The 17,622-nt window shown below is 45.8% G+C and overlaps 1 long non-coding RNA gene across 1 annotated transcript; it reads right to left on the bottom strand.

Moving 5' to 3' along the window:
- Positions 1-3,612: 3,612 nt before the first annotated feature.
- On the bottom strand, positions 3,613-17,199 carry LOC119260235 (uncharacterized). The gene is made up of 3 exons (XR_005128725.2): positions 17,050-17,199; positions 13,297-13,381; positions 3,613-4,257 (listed from the first exon to the last, which is right to left on the bottom strand). It is a non-coding gene; the product is annotated as an uncharacterized LOC119260235 (long non-coding RNA).
- Between the last annotated feature and the right edge of the window lie 423 nt (positions 17,200-17,622).

The following is a 17,622-nucleotide window of genomic DNA, read 5'->3' on the forward strand; positions in this document are numbered from 1 at the left end:
TATCCAAAGTCCCCTGTATGTCTGACAATTTATTTTTGTGAGATGAGGAACAGTGGTGCTTCCCATTGTTCTTCAGCCCCACGGGGGAGAAGAAACAAGTACAATGGATGTGCAGACTTCAGGTTAATTGAAGAGCTTTAAGTGAAGATTGCTCTTCTGTCTTGCTTCAGAGATCTTTAGAGTGGACAAGATGACCTCACAATCAAGCCTGGAACCTTTTCTTTTTTTTAAGATTTATTTTTATTTATTTATGCACACAAGAACTGGGGTACAGGACAGAGGGGTGGGAGGGGGGAGGTGAGAGGATTCACCAGAGACAGAGTGGGGAGCAGAACAAGCAGATTGACTGAAACACACTTTTTTTTTTTATAGAGGCATGTTATTTATTTATTTATTTATTTGTTTGTTTGTTTGTTTGCTTGATGGTTTTGTTTATACATGCACTGGGTACAGTCAGAAGCACGGGAGGGGGAGAGAATTCACCAGAGCCAGAGCAGGGAACAGAGCAGGCAGAAGGACCGAAGTACACTGCTGAGGGGAGCAGCGGGCGGCAGGAGAGGTCTGCATACCATGCGGGACCCTCCTCCGGTGGCCAGGGAGCAGCCGGGATCGAACCGGCGCTGCAGAGGCCGCGGGCAGCTTCGCAACCCAGCGCTCAACCGCTGCGCCACCGGGGAGGCCCTGAAACACACTTTTGAGGGGAGCAGTGGGGGGAGACAGGAGAGGTCTGCTGCACCATGTGGGTAGCTCCCTGCTGGGGATCGAACTCCAGCCACAGTGGCTGCTGATAGCTTGATAGTGCTGAAACTTAACCCCTGCGCCACCAGGGAGGCCCAAGCCTGGAACCTTGATTCCAAGAGGGATTGGCTGGCACCTTGCCTTTTGGTTGCTCCTTGTAGGCAGCAGCTCTTCTACTGGGTTGGCTGACCAGCCGGCAAGATTCCCACCTAGGCTAGCAGAGCCTGCTGCTGGCTCCTTGTTCCCAGTTGCGTTCGGCTTCTTATCTCCCGAGTGTTGTTCTATCCATATATCCATATCCCACAGGGGCTCTGGCAGCAGCCAGTGGGTACATAAATTCCAGGGGAATTGGATTGGCCAGTGTTTCGTGGTGGGGGAAGCTGGCGCATGGAAAAGGCTGGTCTGAAAAAGGCTATAGTTCTGCTCCCTCCAGTTGTGCAGATTCCTTCACTCGTAGGGTGAGAAGGGTGTGGCTCTATGCACTTCCTTCTGCAGCTCCGTGAGTTCTGAGGGCTCAGGCTAGGTCTCCTCCAACATCAAGGTCCTGTCCTTTTATTCTGAGCATCTAATCTAACTCCTGACGGATGCCAGAATGTCAGCTCTCGTGTTCTCTGAAGCAGGAACCTTGCCTTGGTATGAAAACCCCAGTGGTTAAGAGCCTTTGTTCCCTCCCAAACAGATTATTTCACTGTTGGAAAGTTCTACTTTCTCTTTGTCTAAAGTGGGTTTCCTTATTCCTCCCACCTCTCGGTCCAGGCTCTGCCCTCTGGCACAGCTGATGTTTTTGATCACAGGTTTAGCAGGAGCTCCGTGTGCTCTCACCTCCTCAGCTCCAGTCTTCTTCTCTAGACTGACTTCTTCAGCTTCTGTGGCTGGAATGTGTCCCTGGGACCCTTGCTGGGGTGTGACTTGGGCTGCGCTGCCCAAGGCTTCACTATCCTAAGGGCAGGGAGGCTCAGGCCAGAGCTCAGCATGTCACATGGACTGTGACTGACACAGTCTGAAGGACAAGTGCCCTTTGCTCATGCAGCCTGACAACACTTTCCTATACTTTTCTGAGCATGCTCTGGCACTACCCCCCGCCCTTGTTCAGCCTCCTGCTGGTCATCTCCGTGCAAGGACCATTTTCCCTTCATCCTGGACTTGTGCACCCTGTGTGAGTCTGTGGGGGCCTGCCTGGGTCTCTGCCATGTTTCTCTGGTTGTGCTTAGAGATCCTTTCCAGACAGGTGAAGGTCTTATTGAATCCAGACTCTGTCCCCTAAATGGGATAATAACTAAGGCAGTGTGCTTGTTTCAGAAGTTATGCTGCAAAACTGTGAGCCCACTTCCCAGACCCCTATGTCTGACCTCGGGTGGCCAGTGTTGGGCTCTCCAGGCCAACGTCTTGCCAGCTTGGGTTGGGTTTGCTAGCTGAGGACAGTGGTAGAGCCATGGCTGGATTGGAGAGGCCACCGCTCCTGGCACTCCAGCCACACATTAGCCTCTGTGCCCTGTGGAGGGAATGCACTATAGGCCCGTCCTTCCTCGGTGGCTGGTGTCATGCTGATCTTTGAGGTGTGTTGGCGTTCATTCTGTAGTGTGCATGTCCCCAGGGGCAGCAGGTGCTCTGCAGATGAATATTTTAAACACACATAGAAGGAGAAGAGATGGACTGTAAACCCACCACCCAGCTTCAGCAATGAAGTGTTTTGCCAACTTGTTTTTATCTGTATTCCTCCAACATTTGTCTTAGCTTGAGTATTTCAGTTAACATCCATACGTGTCATTTCAATCACAAATACTTGAGGATGTACTTCCTTCTAATAGTTAAAAGGTGTTTTTATTTTACTCCAATGCCTTTATCACAGCCAACAAAGTAGCTAGATCTTAATATAACCTAAAACCTATGTTCAATTTTCCTCTTTTTTTTTTTTTAGATTTTGTTTATTTTATTTTTGCATAGAACTGGGATGCAGGCTGGAGGGGCAGGGTGGGGTGGTGAGAGTATTCACAGAGACAGAGTGGGGACCAGAACGGGCAGATCTACTGAAATACACTGCTGAGGGGAGCAGATGAGACAGGAGAGGTCTTATGTGCCATGTGGGTCACTTCCCTGACTGTGGATTAAACTCAGGCTGTTGCGGCGGTAGTGTTAAGATTAATTCCTAGGCCACCAGGGAGGCCCTTTCCTTGATTATCTTAAAAATGACTTTTTAGATTTGGTTTGTTCAAATCAAGATCTAAACAAACCTTGCATATATGTAGAAGATGTGTGTAGCGTATGTATGTATTTGTTTCAAGAGAATAATTTGCATATTTTTACTAACTATAATACTAATGAATGTTGTTTAAGAGTTCCTTGTGGTTTCTTTCATCCTTAGTTTATATCTTTGTAGGATGTACAAAGTTCTGTGATTTTGAGTTTTAGAGATATTTCTTCTCTGTGTGGTTATGCTATTAAGAGGATATAAAGTGAAGCTCTTTTTTTCTCAGTTTCTGTTCATTTTGTAAGGATTGCTTTTTGATTAGATATCTGTTGCCATCATCATTACTGCATAATAAACCATTCAAAACAGAGTGGCTCAAACAGCAATTTTTATTCTTAGACCTACATTTCATGCTGGCTAGAATTCACTAATCCGGACTGGACTCTGTGCTGCAGTTGAGTCCAGGTCTGCTGCTTGTTTCTCTCATCCTCCTTGGATAGCTGGTGACCCAGGGCATCTTCTCCCCATGGTGATGCAGACACACAAGACGGCAGGCCTAATCTCTCTCTCTCTCTCTCTCTCTCTCACACACACACACACACACACACAGATTTTAAGCCTCTCTTTTATTTTTTAAAATAAATTTTATTTTTTTAAATAAATTTTATTTATTTATGCATACGAGAGCTGGGGTGCAGGCTGGAGGTGCGGGGGGTGGGAGGATTCACCAGAGACAGAGTGGGGAACGGAACAGGCGGATCCACTGAAATACACTGCTGAGGGGAGCAGCAGGCAAGACAGGAGAGGTCTGCTGTGCCATGTGGGTTAACTCCCTGGCTGGGGATCGAACTCGTGCTGCAGTGGCTGCTGATAGCTTCATAGTACTGAGACTTGCACCACCAGGGAGGCCCTAATGCCACTCCCTTGCACCACCAGGGAGGCCCTAAAGCCTCTCTTTTAAATGACACATCTGCTAGCGTTCCTTTAGTCAAAGCAATTAATATTTAAACCCAAAGTTAAGGGAGTGGTTACTATGGCTGTGTAACAAATTACCCCAAAATTTAGTGGCATAAAACAGCCATTACTGCGCTCACAGATTCTGTAGGTCGGAAATTTGGACAGCTGACAGTGGGATGGTCTATTTCTGTGCCAGTGTCTGGAGGTTCAGCTGGAAGACTCAATTGAAGGCTGTGGACTGGAGCCATCTACCATGTCCTCACCATTTTCATGTGTCACAGTTGATACTGGTTGTCTACTGCGGGCCTTCCTGCTTCTCCATGTGGGCTAGTTTGAGCTTCTTTACTACCTGGTTGTGGGGTCCCAAGAGTGTTCTGAAAAAGAGAGAGATAGATAGAGGGTGTATTATCTTTTACGATCTAGTCTTATACATGTTACTTCTGCTGCATTCTGTCATTGAGACAATCACAAAGTCCTGCCCGAGTTTGAGAGGAGAGATGTTCAGGTTCTATAAGACCATGTGGGATTGGAAGTCTTGCTGAGACCATGTTTGGAAAACAGTGCCACAGCTAGAGAGTTGGGGAGTCACATGGCAAAAGGCAGCCAATCCACAAAGGTGAAGAATTGAGAACAATAATGCCATCTAACTTACTTTTTTTTTGATTTTCTTAAAATTATGTGTGATTGCAAATAAACCAAGGTATATTGAGAGAGGTCAGGTTCCATTTTGTTCCCTTCTACCTTGTTCTTTTCTCTCTGACAAAGCCATTTTTGTCATTTTTTCCATTGTGTTTTGAAAATATAAGGGAAAGTATGCATTTATTTATCTCTCTTTTCAATATAAATGATAACAGATTCCAAACCTTCTTCTGTACTTTGCATTTTTTCACATATCTGTAAGATCACCCTGTAACAGAAATGGAAATCCTCCTGACTTTTCCTTGCATCTGCACAGTGCTCTGCATATGAACTGCCATGGTTCTTCCACAGCAGTTGCCCCGTATCCAATCTTTTGTTCTTACAAAGAGCACCACAGTGAGGAATTCACTGTATATGCCATTTTGTATTTTTACCTATGTATCTGTGGGATAGTTTCTTAGAAGTAGGATTTCTGAAACCAAATGGTAGATCCACAAGTTGTTTTTTTATGTGTTGCCACGCCTGAGGGGCAAGGGCAGAAGCAGGGAGCTAGTGAGGGGCTGGGATAGTATTTGGGTGTGAGAGGATGTCACTGGACCAGGACAGGGGTGGGGGTTGGGAAGCAAGGAGGGCATGAGGGTGCTGAAAACTGCTCATCTTCTAAATATATTCTGGATGTGGAGCCAGAAGGATTGCTGAAGTGTTGGCTATACAGAACTAGAAAAAGAGAGAAGTCAGGCAGACCCCTGAGGGTTTTTTTTTTAGATTTATTTATTTATGCATATAAGAACTGGGGTACAGGCCAGAGGTGTGTGTGGGGGTGAGAGGATTCACCAGAGACAGAGTGGGGAACAGAACAGGCAGACTGATGAAGTACACTGCTGAGGAGAACAGCGGGCGAGTTAGGAGAGGTCTGCTGCGCCATGTGGGTAGCTTCCTGGCTGGCTGGGGATCGAACTTGTGCTGCAGTAGCTGCAGAGAGCTTCATAGGTTGCGTCTTAACCCCTTGTGTCACCAGGGAGGCCCAGACCCCTGAGTTTTGACTTGAACGTTGGTGCACACTGGATGCAACGGAGATGGACTATGATGGAGACTTTGTTCCTGATATGCTGTGTTTTAGAGGCATCCAAGTGAGCTGTCAGGTAGGCAGCTGGGTATTCAGTTCTCCATGAGAAATAAAGTAGCACTTCACCTGTAAATGCTTTACTATTAATGCCACCTGCTTCCTACAAGTACCCAGGGAAAGAGTAAGGAAGAAGAAGAAATTGAGGCAATACTGGAGTTCCAAGAGGGTGAATCAAGTACATTTAATTCAACAAACATTTATCTTATCAAATGAAGTGTCATAAATGAAAACACTCAGCATGAGCCTTGGCATTAAATACCAGTTGGTGCCTACTTCCTGCCTAGGGCTGAGGATGTACAGGTGAACAGGTAGAGATTAGCATCCTTATTTCCTGCCATACAACATATTTGAACAATACTTGATTAAGGTATGGCCTCAGCCCTCTGAGAGTTCTGACTCGGTAGGGAGCATTTGGGGGGGCTCAGGACCCTCCTCATGCGCCTCATCTTCACATACAATTGCTAAAACAGATACAGAATTTGGACTGCAGACTGGAGAGTTTACTTGGCACTTCCTATAGGCTCTAAGAATCCACTGCTGGGCAGGGATGAAGCCTAGGCCACCAGAGCCACAGAGAACACCCCCCTCTATGGGAAGAGTGTCACTTTGCTTCTTAACTCTCACTTGTGTTCAAGAAACTTCAGGAAGTTTAGACAGTAGTGTGGGGCAGGGTCCCCTCGGAAATATAGGAATTAAGAAGAGGGCAAGAGAGTGGGAGCCCCTGGTGTGGGGCAGCTGCTCTGGAGTGGTGATCTTCTGGTGGAAAATAGGGTAGAGATACCATAATTTAAACTCTGGGTCATGCATTTCTCTGCATCCAGGGCCTGGGATGCCGACTGTGGCACCTGCAGTGGCTCAGAAGCCGGTGGACTGGAGCAGGGTTTTCCCAATTCATCCTTGCTCCCTCCTGTACTGAAAGTTGTTTTGCAAATGATAGTGCTCAGTGCCGATTGCCAGGGTCAAAGAAACTTCCTGCCAAGGCACCTTTGGGGAGCTGTGCTGCAGGTTGAGCCTGTGGAAGAAGGGCTGTGGGGAGCAGGCAGAAAAGGGCAGCTTGTTCTGCATGCTCCCAATAGACCACACCTGCCACACTATCTCTCCCCACTCAACCCCTTTACTCCCTAGTTTTATCAGAATGTGATAGGAGCCCACCCAGGAGCCCCTGCTCTTACTAGTACTTTGCAGCTCCCTGGCCATCCTGGTGTGCGCCTTGGCTTGCCTGAGCTGTGGAGACAGACTGAGGAGCGGCAGGCAGTCTCTGCGCTGTCCCTTCCCCAGCACCCAGTCAGGTGTGAGGAGCTGGAAAACCCATCCAGGACTCCAGGGACAGGTGCCAGAGCTACACAACCTGCTTCTTTTCTAACTGGTAGAAACCTCTACAGCCCTTAGTGTGGAGTGATGAAACCAAACATGTCCTCTCTGTTCTCAACTCAGAGAGCCAGAGAGCCTGGTGGGGCCTCTTGGGGGAGACACCACCCCTTCAATTGCCAAGACTCCAGCTCACCGCTCTGGGTCTGCCTGGTGGTGCTGAGAACCTGTCTTCTGAGGCACAAAGAAAGGAAGCGAGAAGTTTTTCCTTTTGGGAAAGCACCCTGTGCCCCTTGTACTCCTTGTCTGAGCATTCACTTGGGAACTCACAGGCTTGTGCGACAAGGGATTGGGGGGACAGTGACCCCACAAGCCATTAAGGCTCACCTCCTGTTGAGATTTGGCAGGGAACATGGGCCTCTGCCAGGTTCCCTCAGCTTCCTTTTCCTTAGTTCTTAGTCCTTAGTTCTGAGAGAAAAAAATGACATTCCTATAAGGGCACGCATTGCCTTTGAAAAGATAGTAATGATCCTTGGTGCTAACAGTAATTTTGTGTATATACACTTTTTTCCTCTGTGTAGCTCTGACTAATGGAGGGTCAGGACCACGGGTTGGCATACAGAGGTCAGAGAGCAAAAAATGTTTTTTCAAGAACGCCATAGCAAGAACCCCATAGGATGGGAATGTCAGTGACTTTGTTTGGTGTCCATAACAGATCCTAAAACTGTTTTGTTCAGGAATGGAGTAGACCTCTCCCCAGACACAGACCCGGCTTTTCCTGGGACCCCAGGTCATTGAGAATGGCTAAGCAGAGTGTGGGTGATGAAACAGAAGGGGGAGGAAGAACCTGAGATTCCCAGCTCCAGCGTCTGCTGGGTGAATCTTCCTGACTACTTTGGGATGAGGAAGCTTTTATATGTTTAGTGAAGGGGTTCGGCATCCGGTGTGCAGAACTGGTCTGGCGCCCTCCCTGCCCCTAGGTCAAGTGGGCTGGGTTTGGGAAGCAAGAGACAGCCTCAGTGTGGTCTTGGGATATGAGGCTTCAGAATGAAAAGAGAAGAGTGCAGGCCCCACTCGATGGAGTTTGGGGGCGAGGTCTCTGCTGCAGAGACTCCACGGAGTGACCCACTTTGTGGTGTGTACCCTTGTGCCAGGCCCCAGAGTCCTCAGGGTGCAGTCGGGAATGAGAACAGAGATTGTTCAGTCCTTTCTTTTGCATGCTGCCATGGACACAGGCGCTATCTTAGTGAATAAACTGTAAGATTTTGGCCCTCAGGGAGTGTACCGCCTTCAGGAGAAAGACTCAAAACTATAGGTGGTTCTGGTAAAGTGTGTGGGTATTATCGGAGGATGTGAGGGTGGGTTTTGATACACAGGATGCAGGTGTCACTAGCAGTATCTTCCCATCACAGATTAACTTCTCCAGAGACCCTGCTTTATCCCCAGGGAAGGTTTTGTTCCCAAAACACGCAGCCTCACTTTGAGATTGTTTCTTTGTGCAACATTTTGTTCACTGTTTATTTTTGTTCAGTCTCTTGTTCGTTCAACATACGTGATTAGCCTCACTGACTATTAGGTTTGTGCAGGCTCTGATTCGTGGAAGAAACAGAACAGTGAGGCTCTCTGGATTCCACGGTCTGTGTGAGCGTGAAGAGCCCAGGAAAAACCACTCAGTCTCGAGGAAGGAGCGAGAAAGGAGCAGCAGAGCTCTGGAGCCTTCACCATAGCTCTCAGTGCCCATGTCCTGTCAGCCTCGGGCAGCATTTCTTCTCTACCTGCTGAGGGCCGGGCCTCAGATGACCTCAGGGGATGCTCATCCCCTGACACATGTAAACACATGTGCACAAGTACACATATGCACGTGTGCACACATTCCCTGACCCTGCTACCTCCTCCTAGGACGGCATTTTCTTGTTCTTAGCCGCCTAAGGGTTCAGCTACATTTGACCAGCTTTCCTCTGGAAAGCCCCTCCTTGGTTTTAGCGGCACCTCCTTGTTTACCTTTCATGCACTGTGCCATCACTTACCCTACACCTTCTGTAGGGCTGAAATAGTACTTAGTGTTGGGCTTATAGGACCTTTTCCTTGGGAAAACTTGAGCCTGTTCCATGATGGAATTAATCTGATTTAAAGACTTTGTTTGGTGTCCATAACAGATCCTAAAACTCTTTTGTTTGGGAAGGGAGCAGACCTCTCCCCAGACACAGACCCGGCTTTTCCTGGGACCCCAGGTCATTGAGAATGGCTGAGCAGGGTGTGGATGGTGAAAGAACACTTCCGGTGGGAAATACCAGCCGACTTGGACACCCCTGCTTGTTTCTCTTATTGTTCTCCCTGCTGTTTCTCTCTAATCTGGTGTTTCTGGCTTCTTTGGGCTCCTTGGGAATCTTGGCAACTCAAAGCTCACATATCCCTCTCTCCTTTTCCTTTCTCTCTCTCTTCCATTTTCAGATTTCCAGGGGGCAGGCTGAGAGGCTCAATGTGGCGCAGGGCCCAGGAGAGCTCTGATCCCCAGTACAGGTACACAGCCTGCACAGGCCCCTTTTACACACCTGGGGTGGCCCCAAAAGCAGCCTCACAGTTGAGCAAGGGAGACTAAGATAAGAGGTAAACTCAGGGAAAATTCCAAAAGGCTAGTTCATCTTCCCTACTCTTCTTCCCCTTATTCCCTCTCCCCTCTTTTCTCAAAGCAAGGACCGTCTCCCAGCTGTTTGCTTCGCTGATGACCTGTTCAATCTCTTCTAGCCTGACCTCCAAGCATCTTGAGGCTACCAGTCTCCAGTTGTCTATTGAGCTCAGCTGCCCTAGTTGAGAGCTGGCACTGCCAGGCTCTCCAGTCTCTGCTTTTGTAGAGGATGGGATTGTGCTTTTCTTGCCAGTCCCTTTTCATTATTGAGATCAACTTTCATTTTCATGGCCTCCTCGGATCCGTCAGCTACATGTGCAGTAGGGGAAGGGCAGTGGATAGGTGGCATCTGCCAGATGCCTCTCTTGGGGACAGCTCTCAGGTACCCTTAGACTCAGGGAGGCCTCCTTAAGGAACCCAGGCTCATGGAAACTTGTCCATCCTCCTCTTCTTGGGCACTATGCCATGGTCTGAGCTGCCATGGCGAACAAAGCAGACATAGCCCTATTCTTGAAGACCTAAGGGCTAGTTGGGGAGACTGACATTAATCACACTCAAATGCAAATACTGATGAAGGAATAGGATCAGAAACCATGAGAAGTAGTGCTGGAGAAAGTGGTGCCAGGGTGAGGATATGGGAATGGGATGTCTGCAAGGTGAAAAGGGGCCAAAGAAGCATGTAGGAGATTCGAGGGGGCTGAGCCTTCTAGGCAAGATGACCCACACATACCAAGACCCCGAGGCTTGTGTTCGAATGAGCAGGAGGTCATTTTCAGTGAATGAAAAGTTAGAAATATATATGGGAGCAAAGGGGGAGCAATAGTACATGGGCCTATTTCCAGCCAGGACATATTACTGTGAGCTGGTTGTTTAGATGGAGTCTGCCTCCTGTGTCCCCTCCGACCATACCCTAGTTTTGCTTTTTCCTCTGGGCTCCGATAGAAGTTCACTTCCACTCCCCACTTCTGGGCTGTTTGTCCAGCTGACGCCCCCTGCCACTGGGCAGGGGCTCCAGCTCCCTGAAGAAAAGTAGAAAGGTAGCAGCAATGCTTTTTAAGACATTTTTGGATGCACAGTCAAATTCCTATCTTTCCCAGGAGTAGAGGCATTGTTAGATGTAACTGCTGGCCAAGGCTCATTGCACAGATTTCCCCATTGAGTGGAAAACTCACTCTCTAACCTCAGGGGTCACCTGCAGGATCCCTTCTGCTGGCCAGCATGTCAAGATGACCTTTAAACCTCTTCCATGTGTGGTCCTTTCTCCTGGGTCTCTCATACCCCAGAGAATCTGGTATCCAGGTAAGACAGAGAAGGCCATGTGGGTCAGAACGATTGCTAAGGTGTGCACACAACAAAATGGAGGATGGCTCTTGGGTCCCACTGCTTGTCCAGGAAGAGGAGAACTTATTCCAGTAGCCTCAGACTCTCATCCATCCTAAGACTCCCATGCAGAGCTATGTTTCAGCTTTTCTTCCAGAACCTGCTTCTGGGCCCCCTTTTGTTCTTGGACCATGAACAATGGTCCAAGAGCATGAACCATGCTCTTTTCTATCTGATGGCCTTTGTTTCCCAGCCAGGTCCTGGCCTCTGGCCTCTTTCTCTTTTCCATGACCACAGCCTCCCTGTGGCATTGCTCTGACTGTTGCCTTAGTCCAAAAGCTTGGTGTTGAGGTTAGGGTCAGGGAGGGCCTTTGCTCCTTTTCTCATAGCAGAACAATGCTGAGCAACTATCAACAGCTACTGCGACTCACCAGGCTTCGCAAAGGAACTCTTCAGAAAAACAGGTGCTTAAGCTCAGTCTTGGCAAAGTGTGGCCTCCCTGTGGAGAATCTACAGTGGGTGGGCCCAGGTTTCTCCTGGATTTAGAAGCTTGGTCTGTCCCAACTGGGTCTTTCCTAAGGATGCTGCCAATGTCTTCTCTCTAAGCAGGTGTGCAGCAAGGGCACCCTAGAGGTAGGCCACTAGCCCTCATAGCCATATCAGCCTGTGACAGGGCCCCTAGGGAGGCTTTCCTTGCCACTTGTCTGTAGAATGGGCCTCTTAAAACCCCAGGATCACAAGCCACACCTTAGGAAGTCACGCCCAGGCCTCTAGAGATACTTAACAGAGACCCACCCCCCCCCCAGGTCTGACCCCATTGTCTGGCTGAGTTTATGAAAGGAGGAGAGACAAAGAGAGGAGAGAATGGAGGTGCATTGGGGAATTGGGGCAGGAAGTCCTACCCATGGTGGCTTCCCCTGGGAGCATGATACCACCGATCACAGTCTGTGTGGTTACTTTGCATGAACCAGGCACAGGGAGCAAGTTTACCAGATTCCCATCCCAGACTAGGTCACAGGGAGCGCTGGGCTACCCAGCAGGGAGGGGCATCATTTCATTTTCTATAGTAACAGACATTTATTTATTTATTTATTTATTTTAAAAGATTTATTTATTTATTTATACAAGCACTGGGTACAGTCAGAAGCGCGGGAGGGTGAGAGAATTCACCAGAGCCAGAGCGGGGAGCAGAGCAGGCAGAAGGACCGAAGTACACTGCTGAGGGGAGCAGAGGGAGGCAGGGGAGGTCTGCTCGCCATGTGGGACCCTCCTCCGGTGGCCTGGGAGCAACCGGGGATCGAACCGGCGCTGCAGAGGCTGCAGGCTGCTTCATAACCCAGCACTCAACCGCTGCGCCTCCCGGGAGGCCCTATAGTAACAAATATTTAATCACCAAACAAAATTTGTGACCCCTGAGTGCCCAAGGACTGCTCTAAGCAAAATATTAGGTCACAATAATAAAGTGGTACCTACTCCAGAAATCAATGCTCTGGGGAAAGATGTGTTGCCTAGGAGGGGACACAAAGCTATGCTTAGTCCCCTTTTCTCCTGAGGCTTAGCAAAAATGGGGCCACACAAAAACAGATGAGTGGATCAAGAAAATGTGGTATAGGTCCTCCCTGGTAGCACAAGGGGTTAAGTCTCAGCACTCTGAAGCTGTCCGAAGCCACTGCGGCAGAGTTCGATCCCTGGCCAGGGAGCTGGCCCACACGGAACAGCAGACCTTCTCCTGTCTCGCTCGCTGCTCCCCTCAGCAATGTGTTTCAGTGGGTCCGCCAGTTCTGTTCCCCACTCTGTCTCTGGTGAATCCTCTCACCCCCCACACCTCTGGCTTATACCCCAGTTCTTGTGTGCATAAATAAATAAATCTTAAAGAAAAAGAAAATGTGTGGGCCTCCCCTGGTGGCGCAGCGGTTGAGCGCTGGGCTGCGAAGCTGCCCACAGCCTCTGCAACGCTGGTTCTATCCCCGGCCCCTGGGCGAGGGTCCCACATGGCACGCAGACCTCTCCTGCTGCCCGCTGCTCCCCTCAGCAGTGTACTTCGTCACTCTGCCTGTTCTGCTCCCCGCTCTGGCTCTGGTGAATTCTCTCACCCTTCCGCACTTCTGACTGTACCCAGTGCTTGTGTAAATAGATAAATAAATCTTTAAAAAAAAAAAAAAGAAAATGTGCTATATACACACAATGCAGTACTCCTCAGCGATCAAAAAGATAAACTCATGCCATTTGCAGCAACATGGATGGAGCTGAAAGGGATTATGCTAAGCAAAATAAGTCTGAAGGAAAAAGAAAATTATTGGATGGTTTCACTTATAGAAAGAATATTTGGAAACTGAACAAAGGGTCAGAAAAAAAGAAAAAACTAGCAGGCAAATTATAGATCTGAGACATTACCATCTTTGTATTCCAGGGATAAGTCCCACTTGTTTGTGATGTTGATGAATTCAGCTTGCTGGTATTTTCTTGGGGAATTTTGCATCTGTAAGGAATATTGATCTGTAATTTTTTTTCTTACACATTGATATGAATTCTTTTTCAATGTTTAGTAGAGTTCACCAGTGAAGCCTGGGTTTGGGCTATTCTTTATAGGAAGTTTTTATTTTTTATTTTTTTAAATTTATTATTTTTATTTATACAAGCACTGGGTACAGTCAGAAGCGTGGGAGGATGAAAGAATTCACCAGAGCCAGAGCGGGGAGCAGAGCAGGCAGAAGGACCGAGGTACACTGCTGAGGGGAGCAGCGGGCAGCAGGAGAGGTCTGCTCGCCATGTGGGACCCTCCTCCAGTGACCGGGGAGCAGCCGGGAATTGAACCAGCGCTGCAGAGGCTGCGGGCAGCTTCACAACCCAGCGCTCAACTGCTGTGCCACTGGGGAGGCCCCTATAAGAAGTTTTTAAATTACTAATTCAATTGTTACTCCTTATGGATCTATTCAGATTTTTTATTTCTATCCAATTTTTGTGAAGAAGCCAGTGAGGATTCTTCCTGCTTTGATAGTTTGCATCTTTTTTGGAATTTGTCCATTAAATCTAAATTGCCTAAGGGCATGTGATTATTCATAGTAATCTCCTGTAATCCTTTTTATTTATTTAAGGTTAGTAATGATATCCTCTCTTTCATTTCTGGTTTTTGTCATTTGAGTGTTTTCATCACAAGAAGATTTGTTGGTTTTGTTGATCTTTTCAAAGAATCAGCTTTTCATTTCACAATTTTCTCTTTTTCTTTCTATTTTCTGCTCATTTAGTTCTGTTCTAATTTTTATTATTCCCTTCATTGTACCTACCTTGTGTTTAGTCTGCTCTTTTTTTTCTAGTCATTAAGTTAGGAGTTTAGGTTATTGATTTGAAGTCTTTCTTTTTTTGAATAGAGGCATTTATAACTATAAATTTTCCCCTGAGCCCTGCTTTCACTGTATCCTATGTTTTAGTATACTGCATTTACATTTTCATTCATCTCAAAGTATTTTCTAATTTCCCTTGTGATCTCTTTTCAATCTCTTTGTTATTTAGGAATGTGTTATTTAACTTAACACTTATTTTGTGAATCCTCCAAATTTCTTTGTTATTGATTTCTGAAATAATTGTGTTGTGTTCAGAGAACATACTTTGTATTATTTAAATCCTTTAAATTTATTGAGTCTTGTTTCATGGTCTACCCTATGATCTAACATGGAAATGTTCCAAGTGCACTTCAGAAGTATGTGCATTCTGCTGTTGTTGGTTAGTGTCTTATAGGTGCCTATTAATTCCAATTGGTTTATTGTGTTCAAGTCTATTTTCTTGTTGGTCTTCTGCCTTGTAATTCTATCTATTATTAATAAAGTATGAAGGACTCCAACTATTGTTGGATTGTCTACTTTCCGCTTTAATTCTTTCAGTTTTTGTTTCATGTATTTTGGGACTCTGTTGTTAAGTATATATATATATATATATATATTTATGTTTGTAATTGTATATAGTTATGTATTTAAGCTATATATTAGTTACATATAATTGTATATAATTATAATAATTATATATAATTTAAATCTTCCTAATGGATCGCCCCTTTTTATCAGTCTCCACCTCAGTAACATTTTCTTTTGTTCTAAAGTCTATTTGTCTGATATTAGTATAGTCTGATATCAGCAAAGTATCAGTATACTGATATTGTTATAGTATAGAGACTGTATTAGTGTAGTCTCTGTGGTTGCTCTTGGCTTGGTAATCATTTTAAAGCATTTAAAAATATTTCACCCTATTTGTATCTTTGAATTTAAGATTATCTTTTATTTTATTTTTTTTAAAGTGCATTCAGATTTGACTTGGTTTTTGTTTTTTTTTAAAGATTTATTTATTTTTATACAAGAGCTGGGGTACAGACCAGAGGCATGGGAGGGTGAGAGGATTCACCAGAGACAGAGTGGAGAGCAGAACAGGCAGACGATTGAAATACACTGCTGAGGGGCGCAGTGGGCGCCACAGGAGGGGTCTGCCACGCCATGTGGGAATCTTCTTGGCCAGCCGGGAATTGAACGGGTGCTGCGAAGGCTGCAGACAGCTTCACAGCGCTGCACTCAACCTGCTGTGCCACTGGGGAGGCCCAAGATTATCTTTTATAAATAACATGTATTTGAGTCTTTTTAAATCAAGTTTGATAATCTCTACACTTTGATTAGATTAACCAATGTTTATTTAAATAATAATAGTGATATGTGGGACCTAAGTCTGCCAGTTTGCTTTTTCTTTTCTGTTTATCTCATACTTTTTTATTCCTCTATTCCTCCTTTACTGCTTTATTTTGTATTAAGTGGACACTTTCTAGAATAATATCTTAATTACTGTGATGACTTTTAAGTTACACGTATTTAACTTATTTGTCTACTGTTTGCTTTAAGACTACACACAATATACCTCTTACCTTGACAGAGTTGACTTTATTTTTTATATATATTTTTTTTTAAGGATTTTTATTTATTTATTTATACAAGCACTGGGTACAGTCAGAAGCGCGGGAGGGTGAGAGAATTCACCAGAGCCAGAGCGGGGAGCAGAGCAGGCAGAAGGACCGAAGTACACTGCTGAGGGGAGCAGCGGGCGGCAGGAGAGGTCTGCGCGCCATGTGGGACCCTCCTCCGGTGGCTGGGGAGCAGCCGGGGATCGAACCGGCACTGCAGAGGCCGCGAGCAGCCTCGCAACCCAGCGCTCAACCGCTGCGCCACCGGGGAGGCCCTAGAGTTGACTTTATTATGCCAACTTGATTACATTGAAATATAAAAACTTTATTCCTATATAGCTCCATTATTTCCCCTCTCTCTTTGCGCTGTTACCTATTACATCTGTATATGTTACAAATCCAACAATACATTGTTATTATTACTCTATATAATATTATTTTATGTTATGTGTAATCTTATATAGACCTTTTAAAGAAGCTAAGAGAACAAAGGAAAACAAATATATATTTGTGGATTTTGTTATACTAACTTTCTTATTTATCATTTCTGACTATCCTAATTTTTTCTTGTGACTACAAGTTACTATCTAATGTCATTCCCTTACTTCAGTACAGCTTTCTTCCCAACACCTCCTTTGTACTCTTTTTGTCAAACACATTGCATTTCTATATGTTATAAGTTCAGTAACACATACACATGGTTTTATGAGATGGCCTTTTAATCATTTAAGAGAATAAAAGAGAAGATTGCACTTTCTTTTATATGTATCTACATAATTACCTTCACAGGCACTCTTTGTTTTTTTGTGTAGATTCAAATTACTGTGTGGTGTTGAATGCTGTCTGCTTGTAAAACTTCCTCTATTATTTCCTTATACCCTCAACAGCTTTATTGAGCTATGATTGTCCTTTATTATTTCATATAAGGCAATCTCCTACTAACTGTTTTTTCTGCTTTTGTTTATCTGAGAAGGTCTTTATTTTGCCTTTACTTTAAAAAATAGCTACTTTCCAGAGATTTTTAAAGCTCATTTTATATTTATTATTAAAAGATTGTGGATTCTGCCTTTTCATGAAGATGGTGCCAAAAGTAAAGAAGGAAGCCCCTGCTCCTGCCAAAGTCGAAGACAAAGCAAAAGCTTTGCAGGCCAGGAAGCAGTGCTGAGAGCCGTCCACAGCCACAGGAAACAGAAGACCCGCACGTCACCCACCTTTCAGAGGCCCGGGGCGCTGCGACTCTGCAGACAACCCTGATGTCCGGGGAGCGCACCCCCGGGAGAAACAACTGGAGAGCTGCGCCGTCATCAAGTGGCTCCCAGTCAGCCATGAAGAAGAGAGAAGACAGCAGCACACTTTGTTCGTGGCAGGAGGTGGGGAGTGGGGGTCAAGCTCCAGGTCAGACAGGCCGTGAGAAGTTCTGTGACAGTGATGTGGCCAAGGTCAAGGCCCTGATCAGACCTGAGGGAGAAGGCATGTGTTCCATTGGCTCCTGACTACGATGCTTTGGATATTGCCAGCAAATTGGTATCATCTAAGCCTAGCCCAGCTGGCTAATTCTAAATATGTATTTTTTTCATCATAAAAGAAATAAAAGATTGTGGCTTCTGATAAGGTTTAGAATGAAGACAGAGTAACATTATGAAATGATTAAATATCAATGCATTTCTTATTTATATCATTTTCAAATGGCAAGCCAGTGGAGTAGGATAATTTGAGAGATATTTGGTTTTTTGAAAATTGAGATTATTTATAGATTCAAATGCATTTGTAAGAAATAATGTAGA

Source organism: Talpa occidentalis, unplaced genomic scaffold, assembly GCF_014898055.3.
Source record: "Talpa occidentalis isolate TD23 unplaced genomic scaffold, MPIMG_talOcc4v2.1 talOcc4.10, whole genome shotgun sequence".
Taxonomy (NCBI): Eukaryota; Metazoa; Chordata; class Mammalia; order Eulipotyphla; family Talpidae; genus Talpa; species Talpa occidentalis.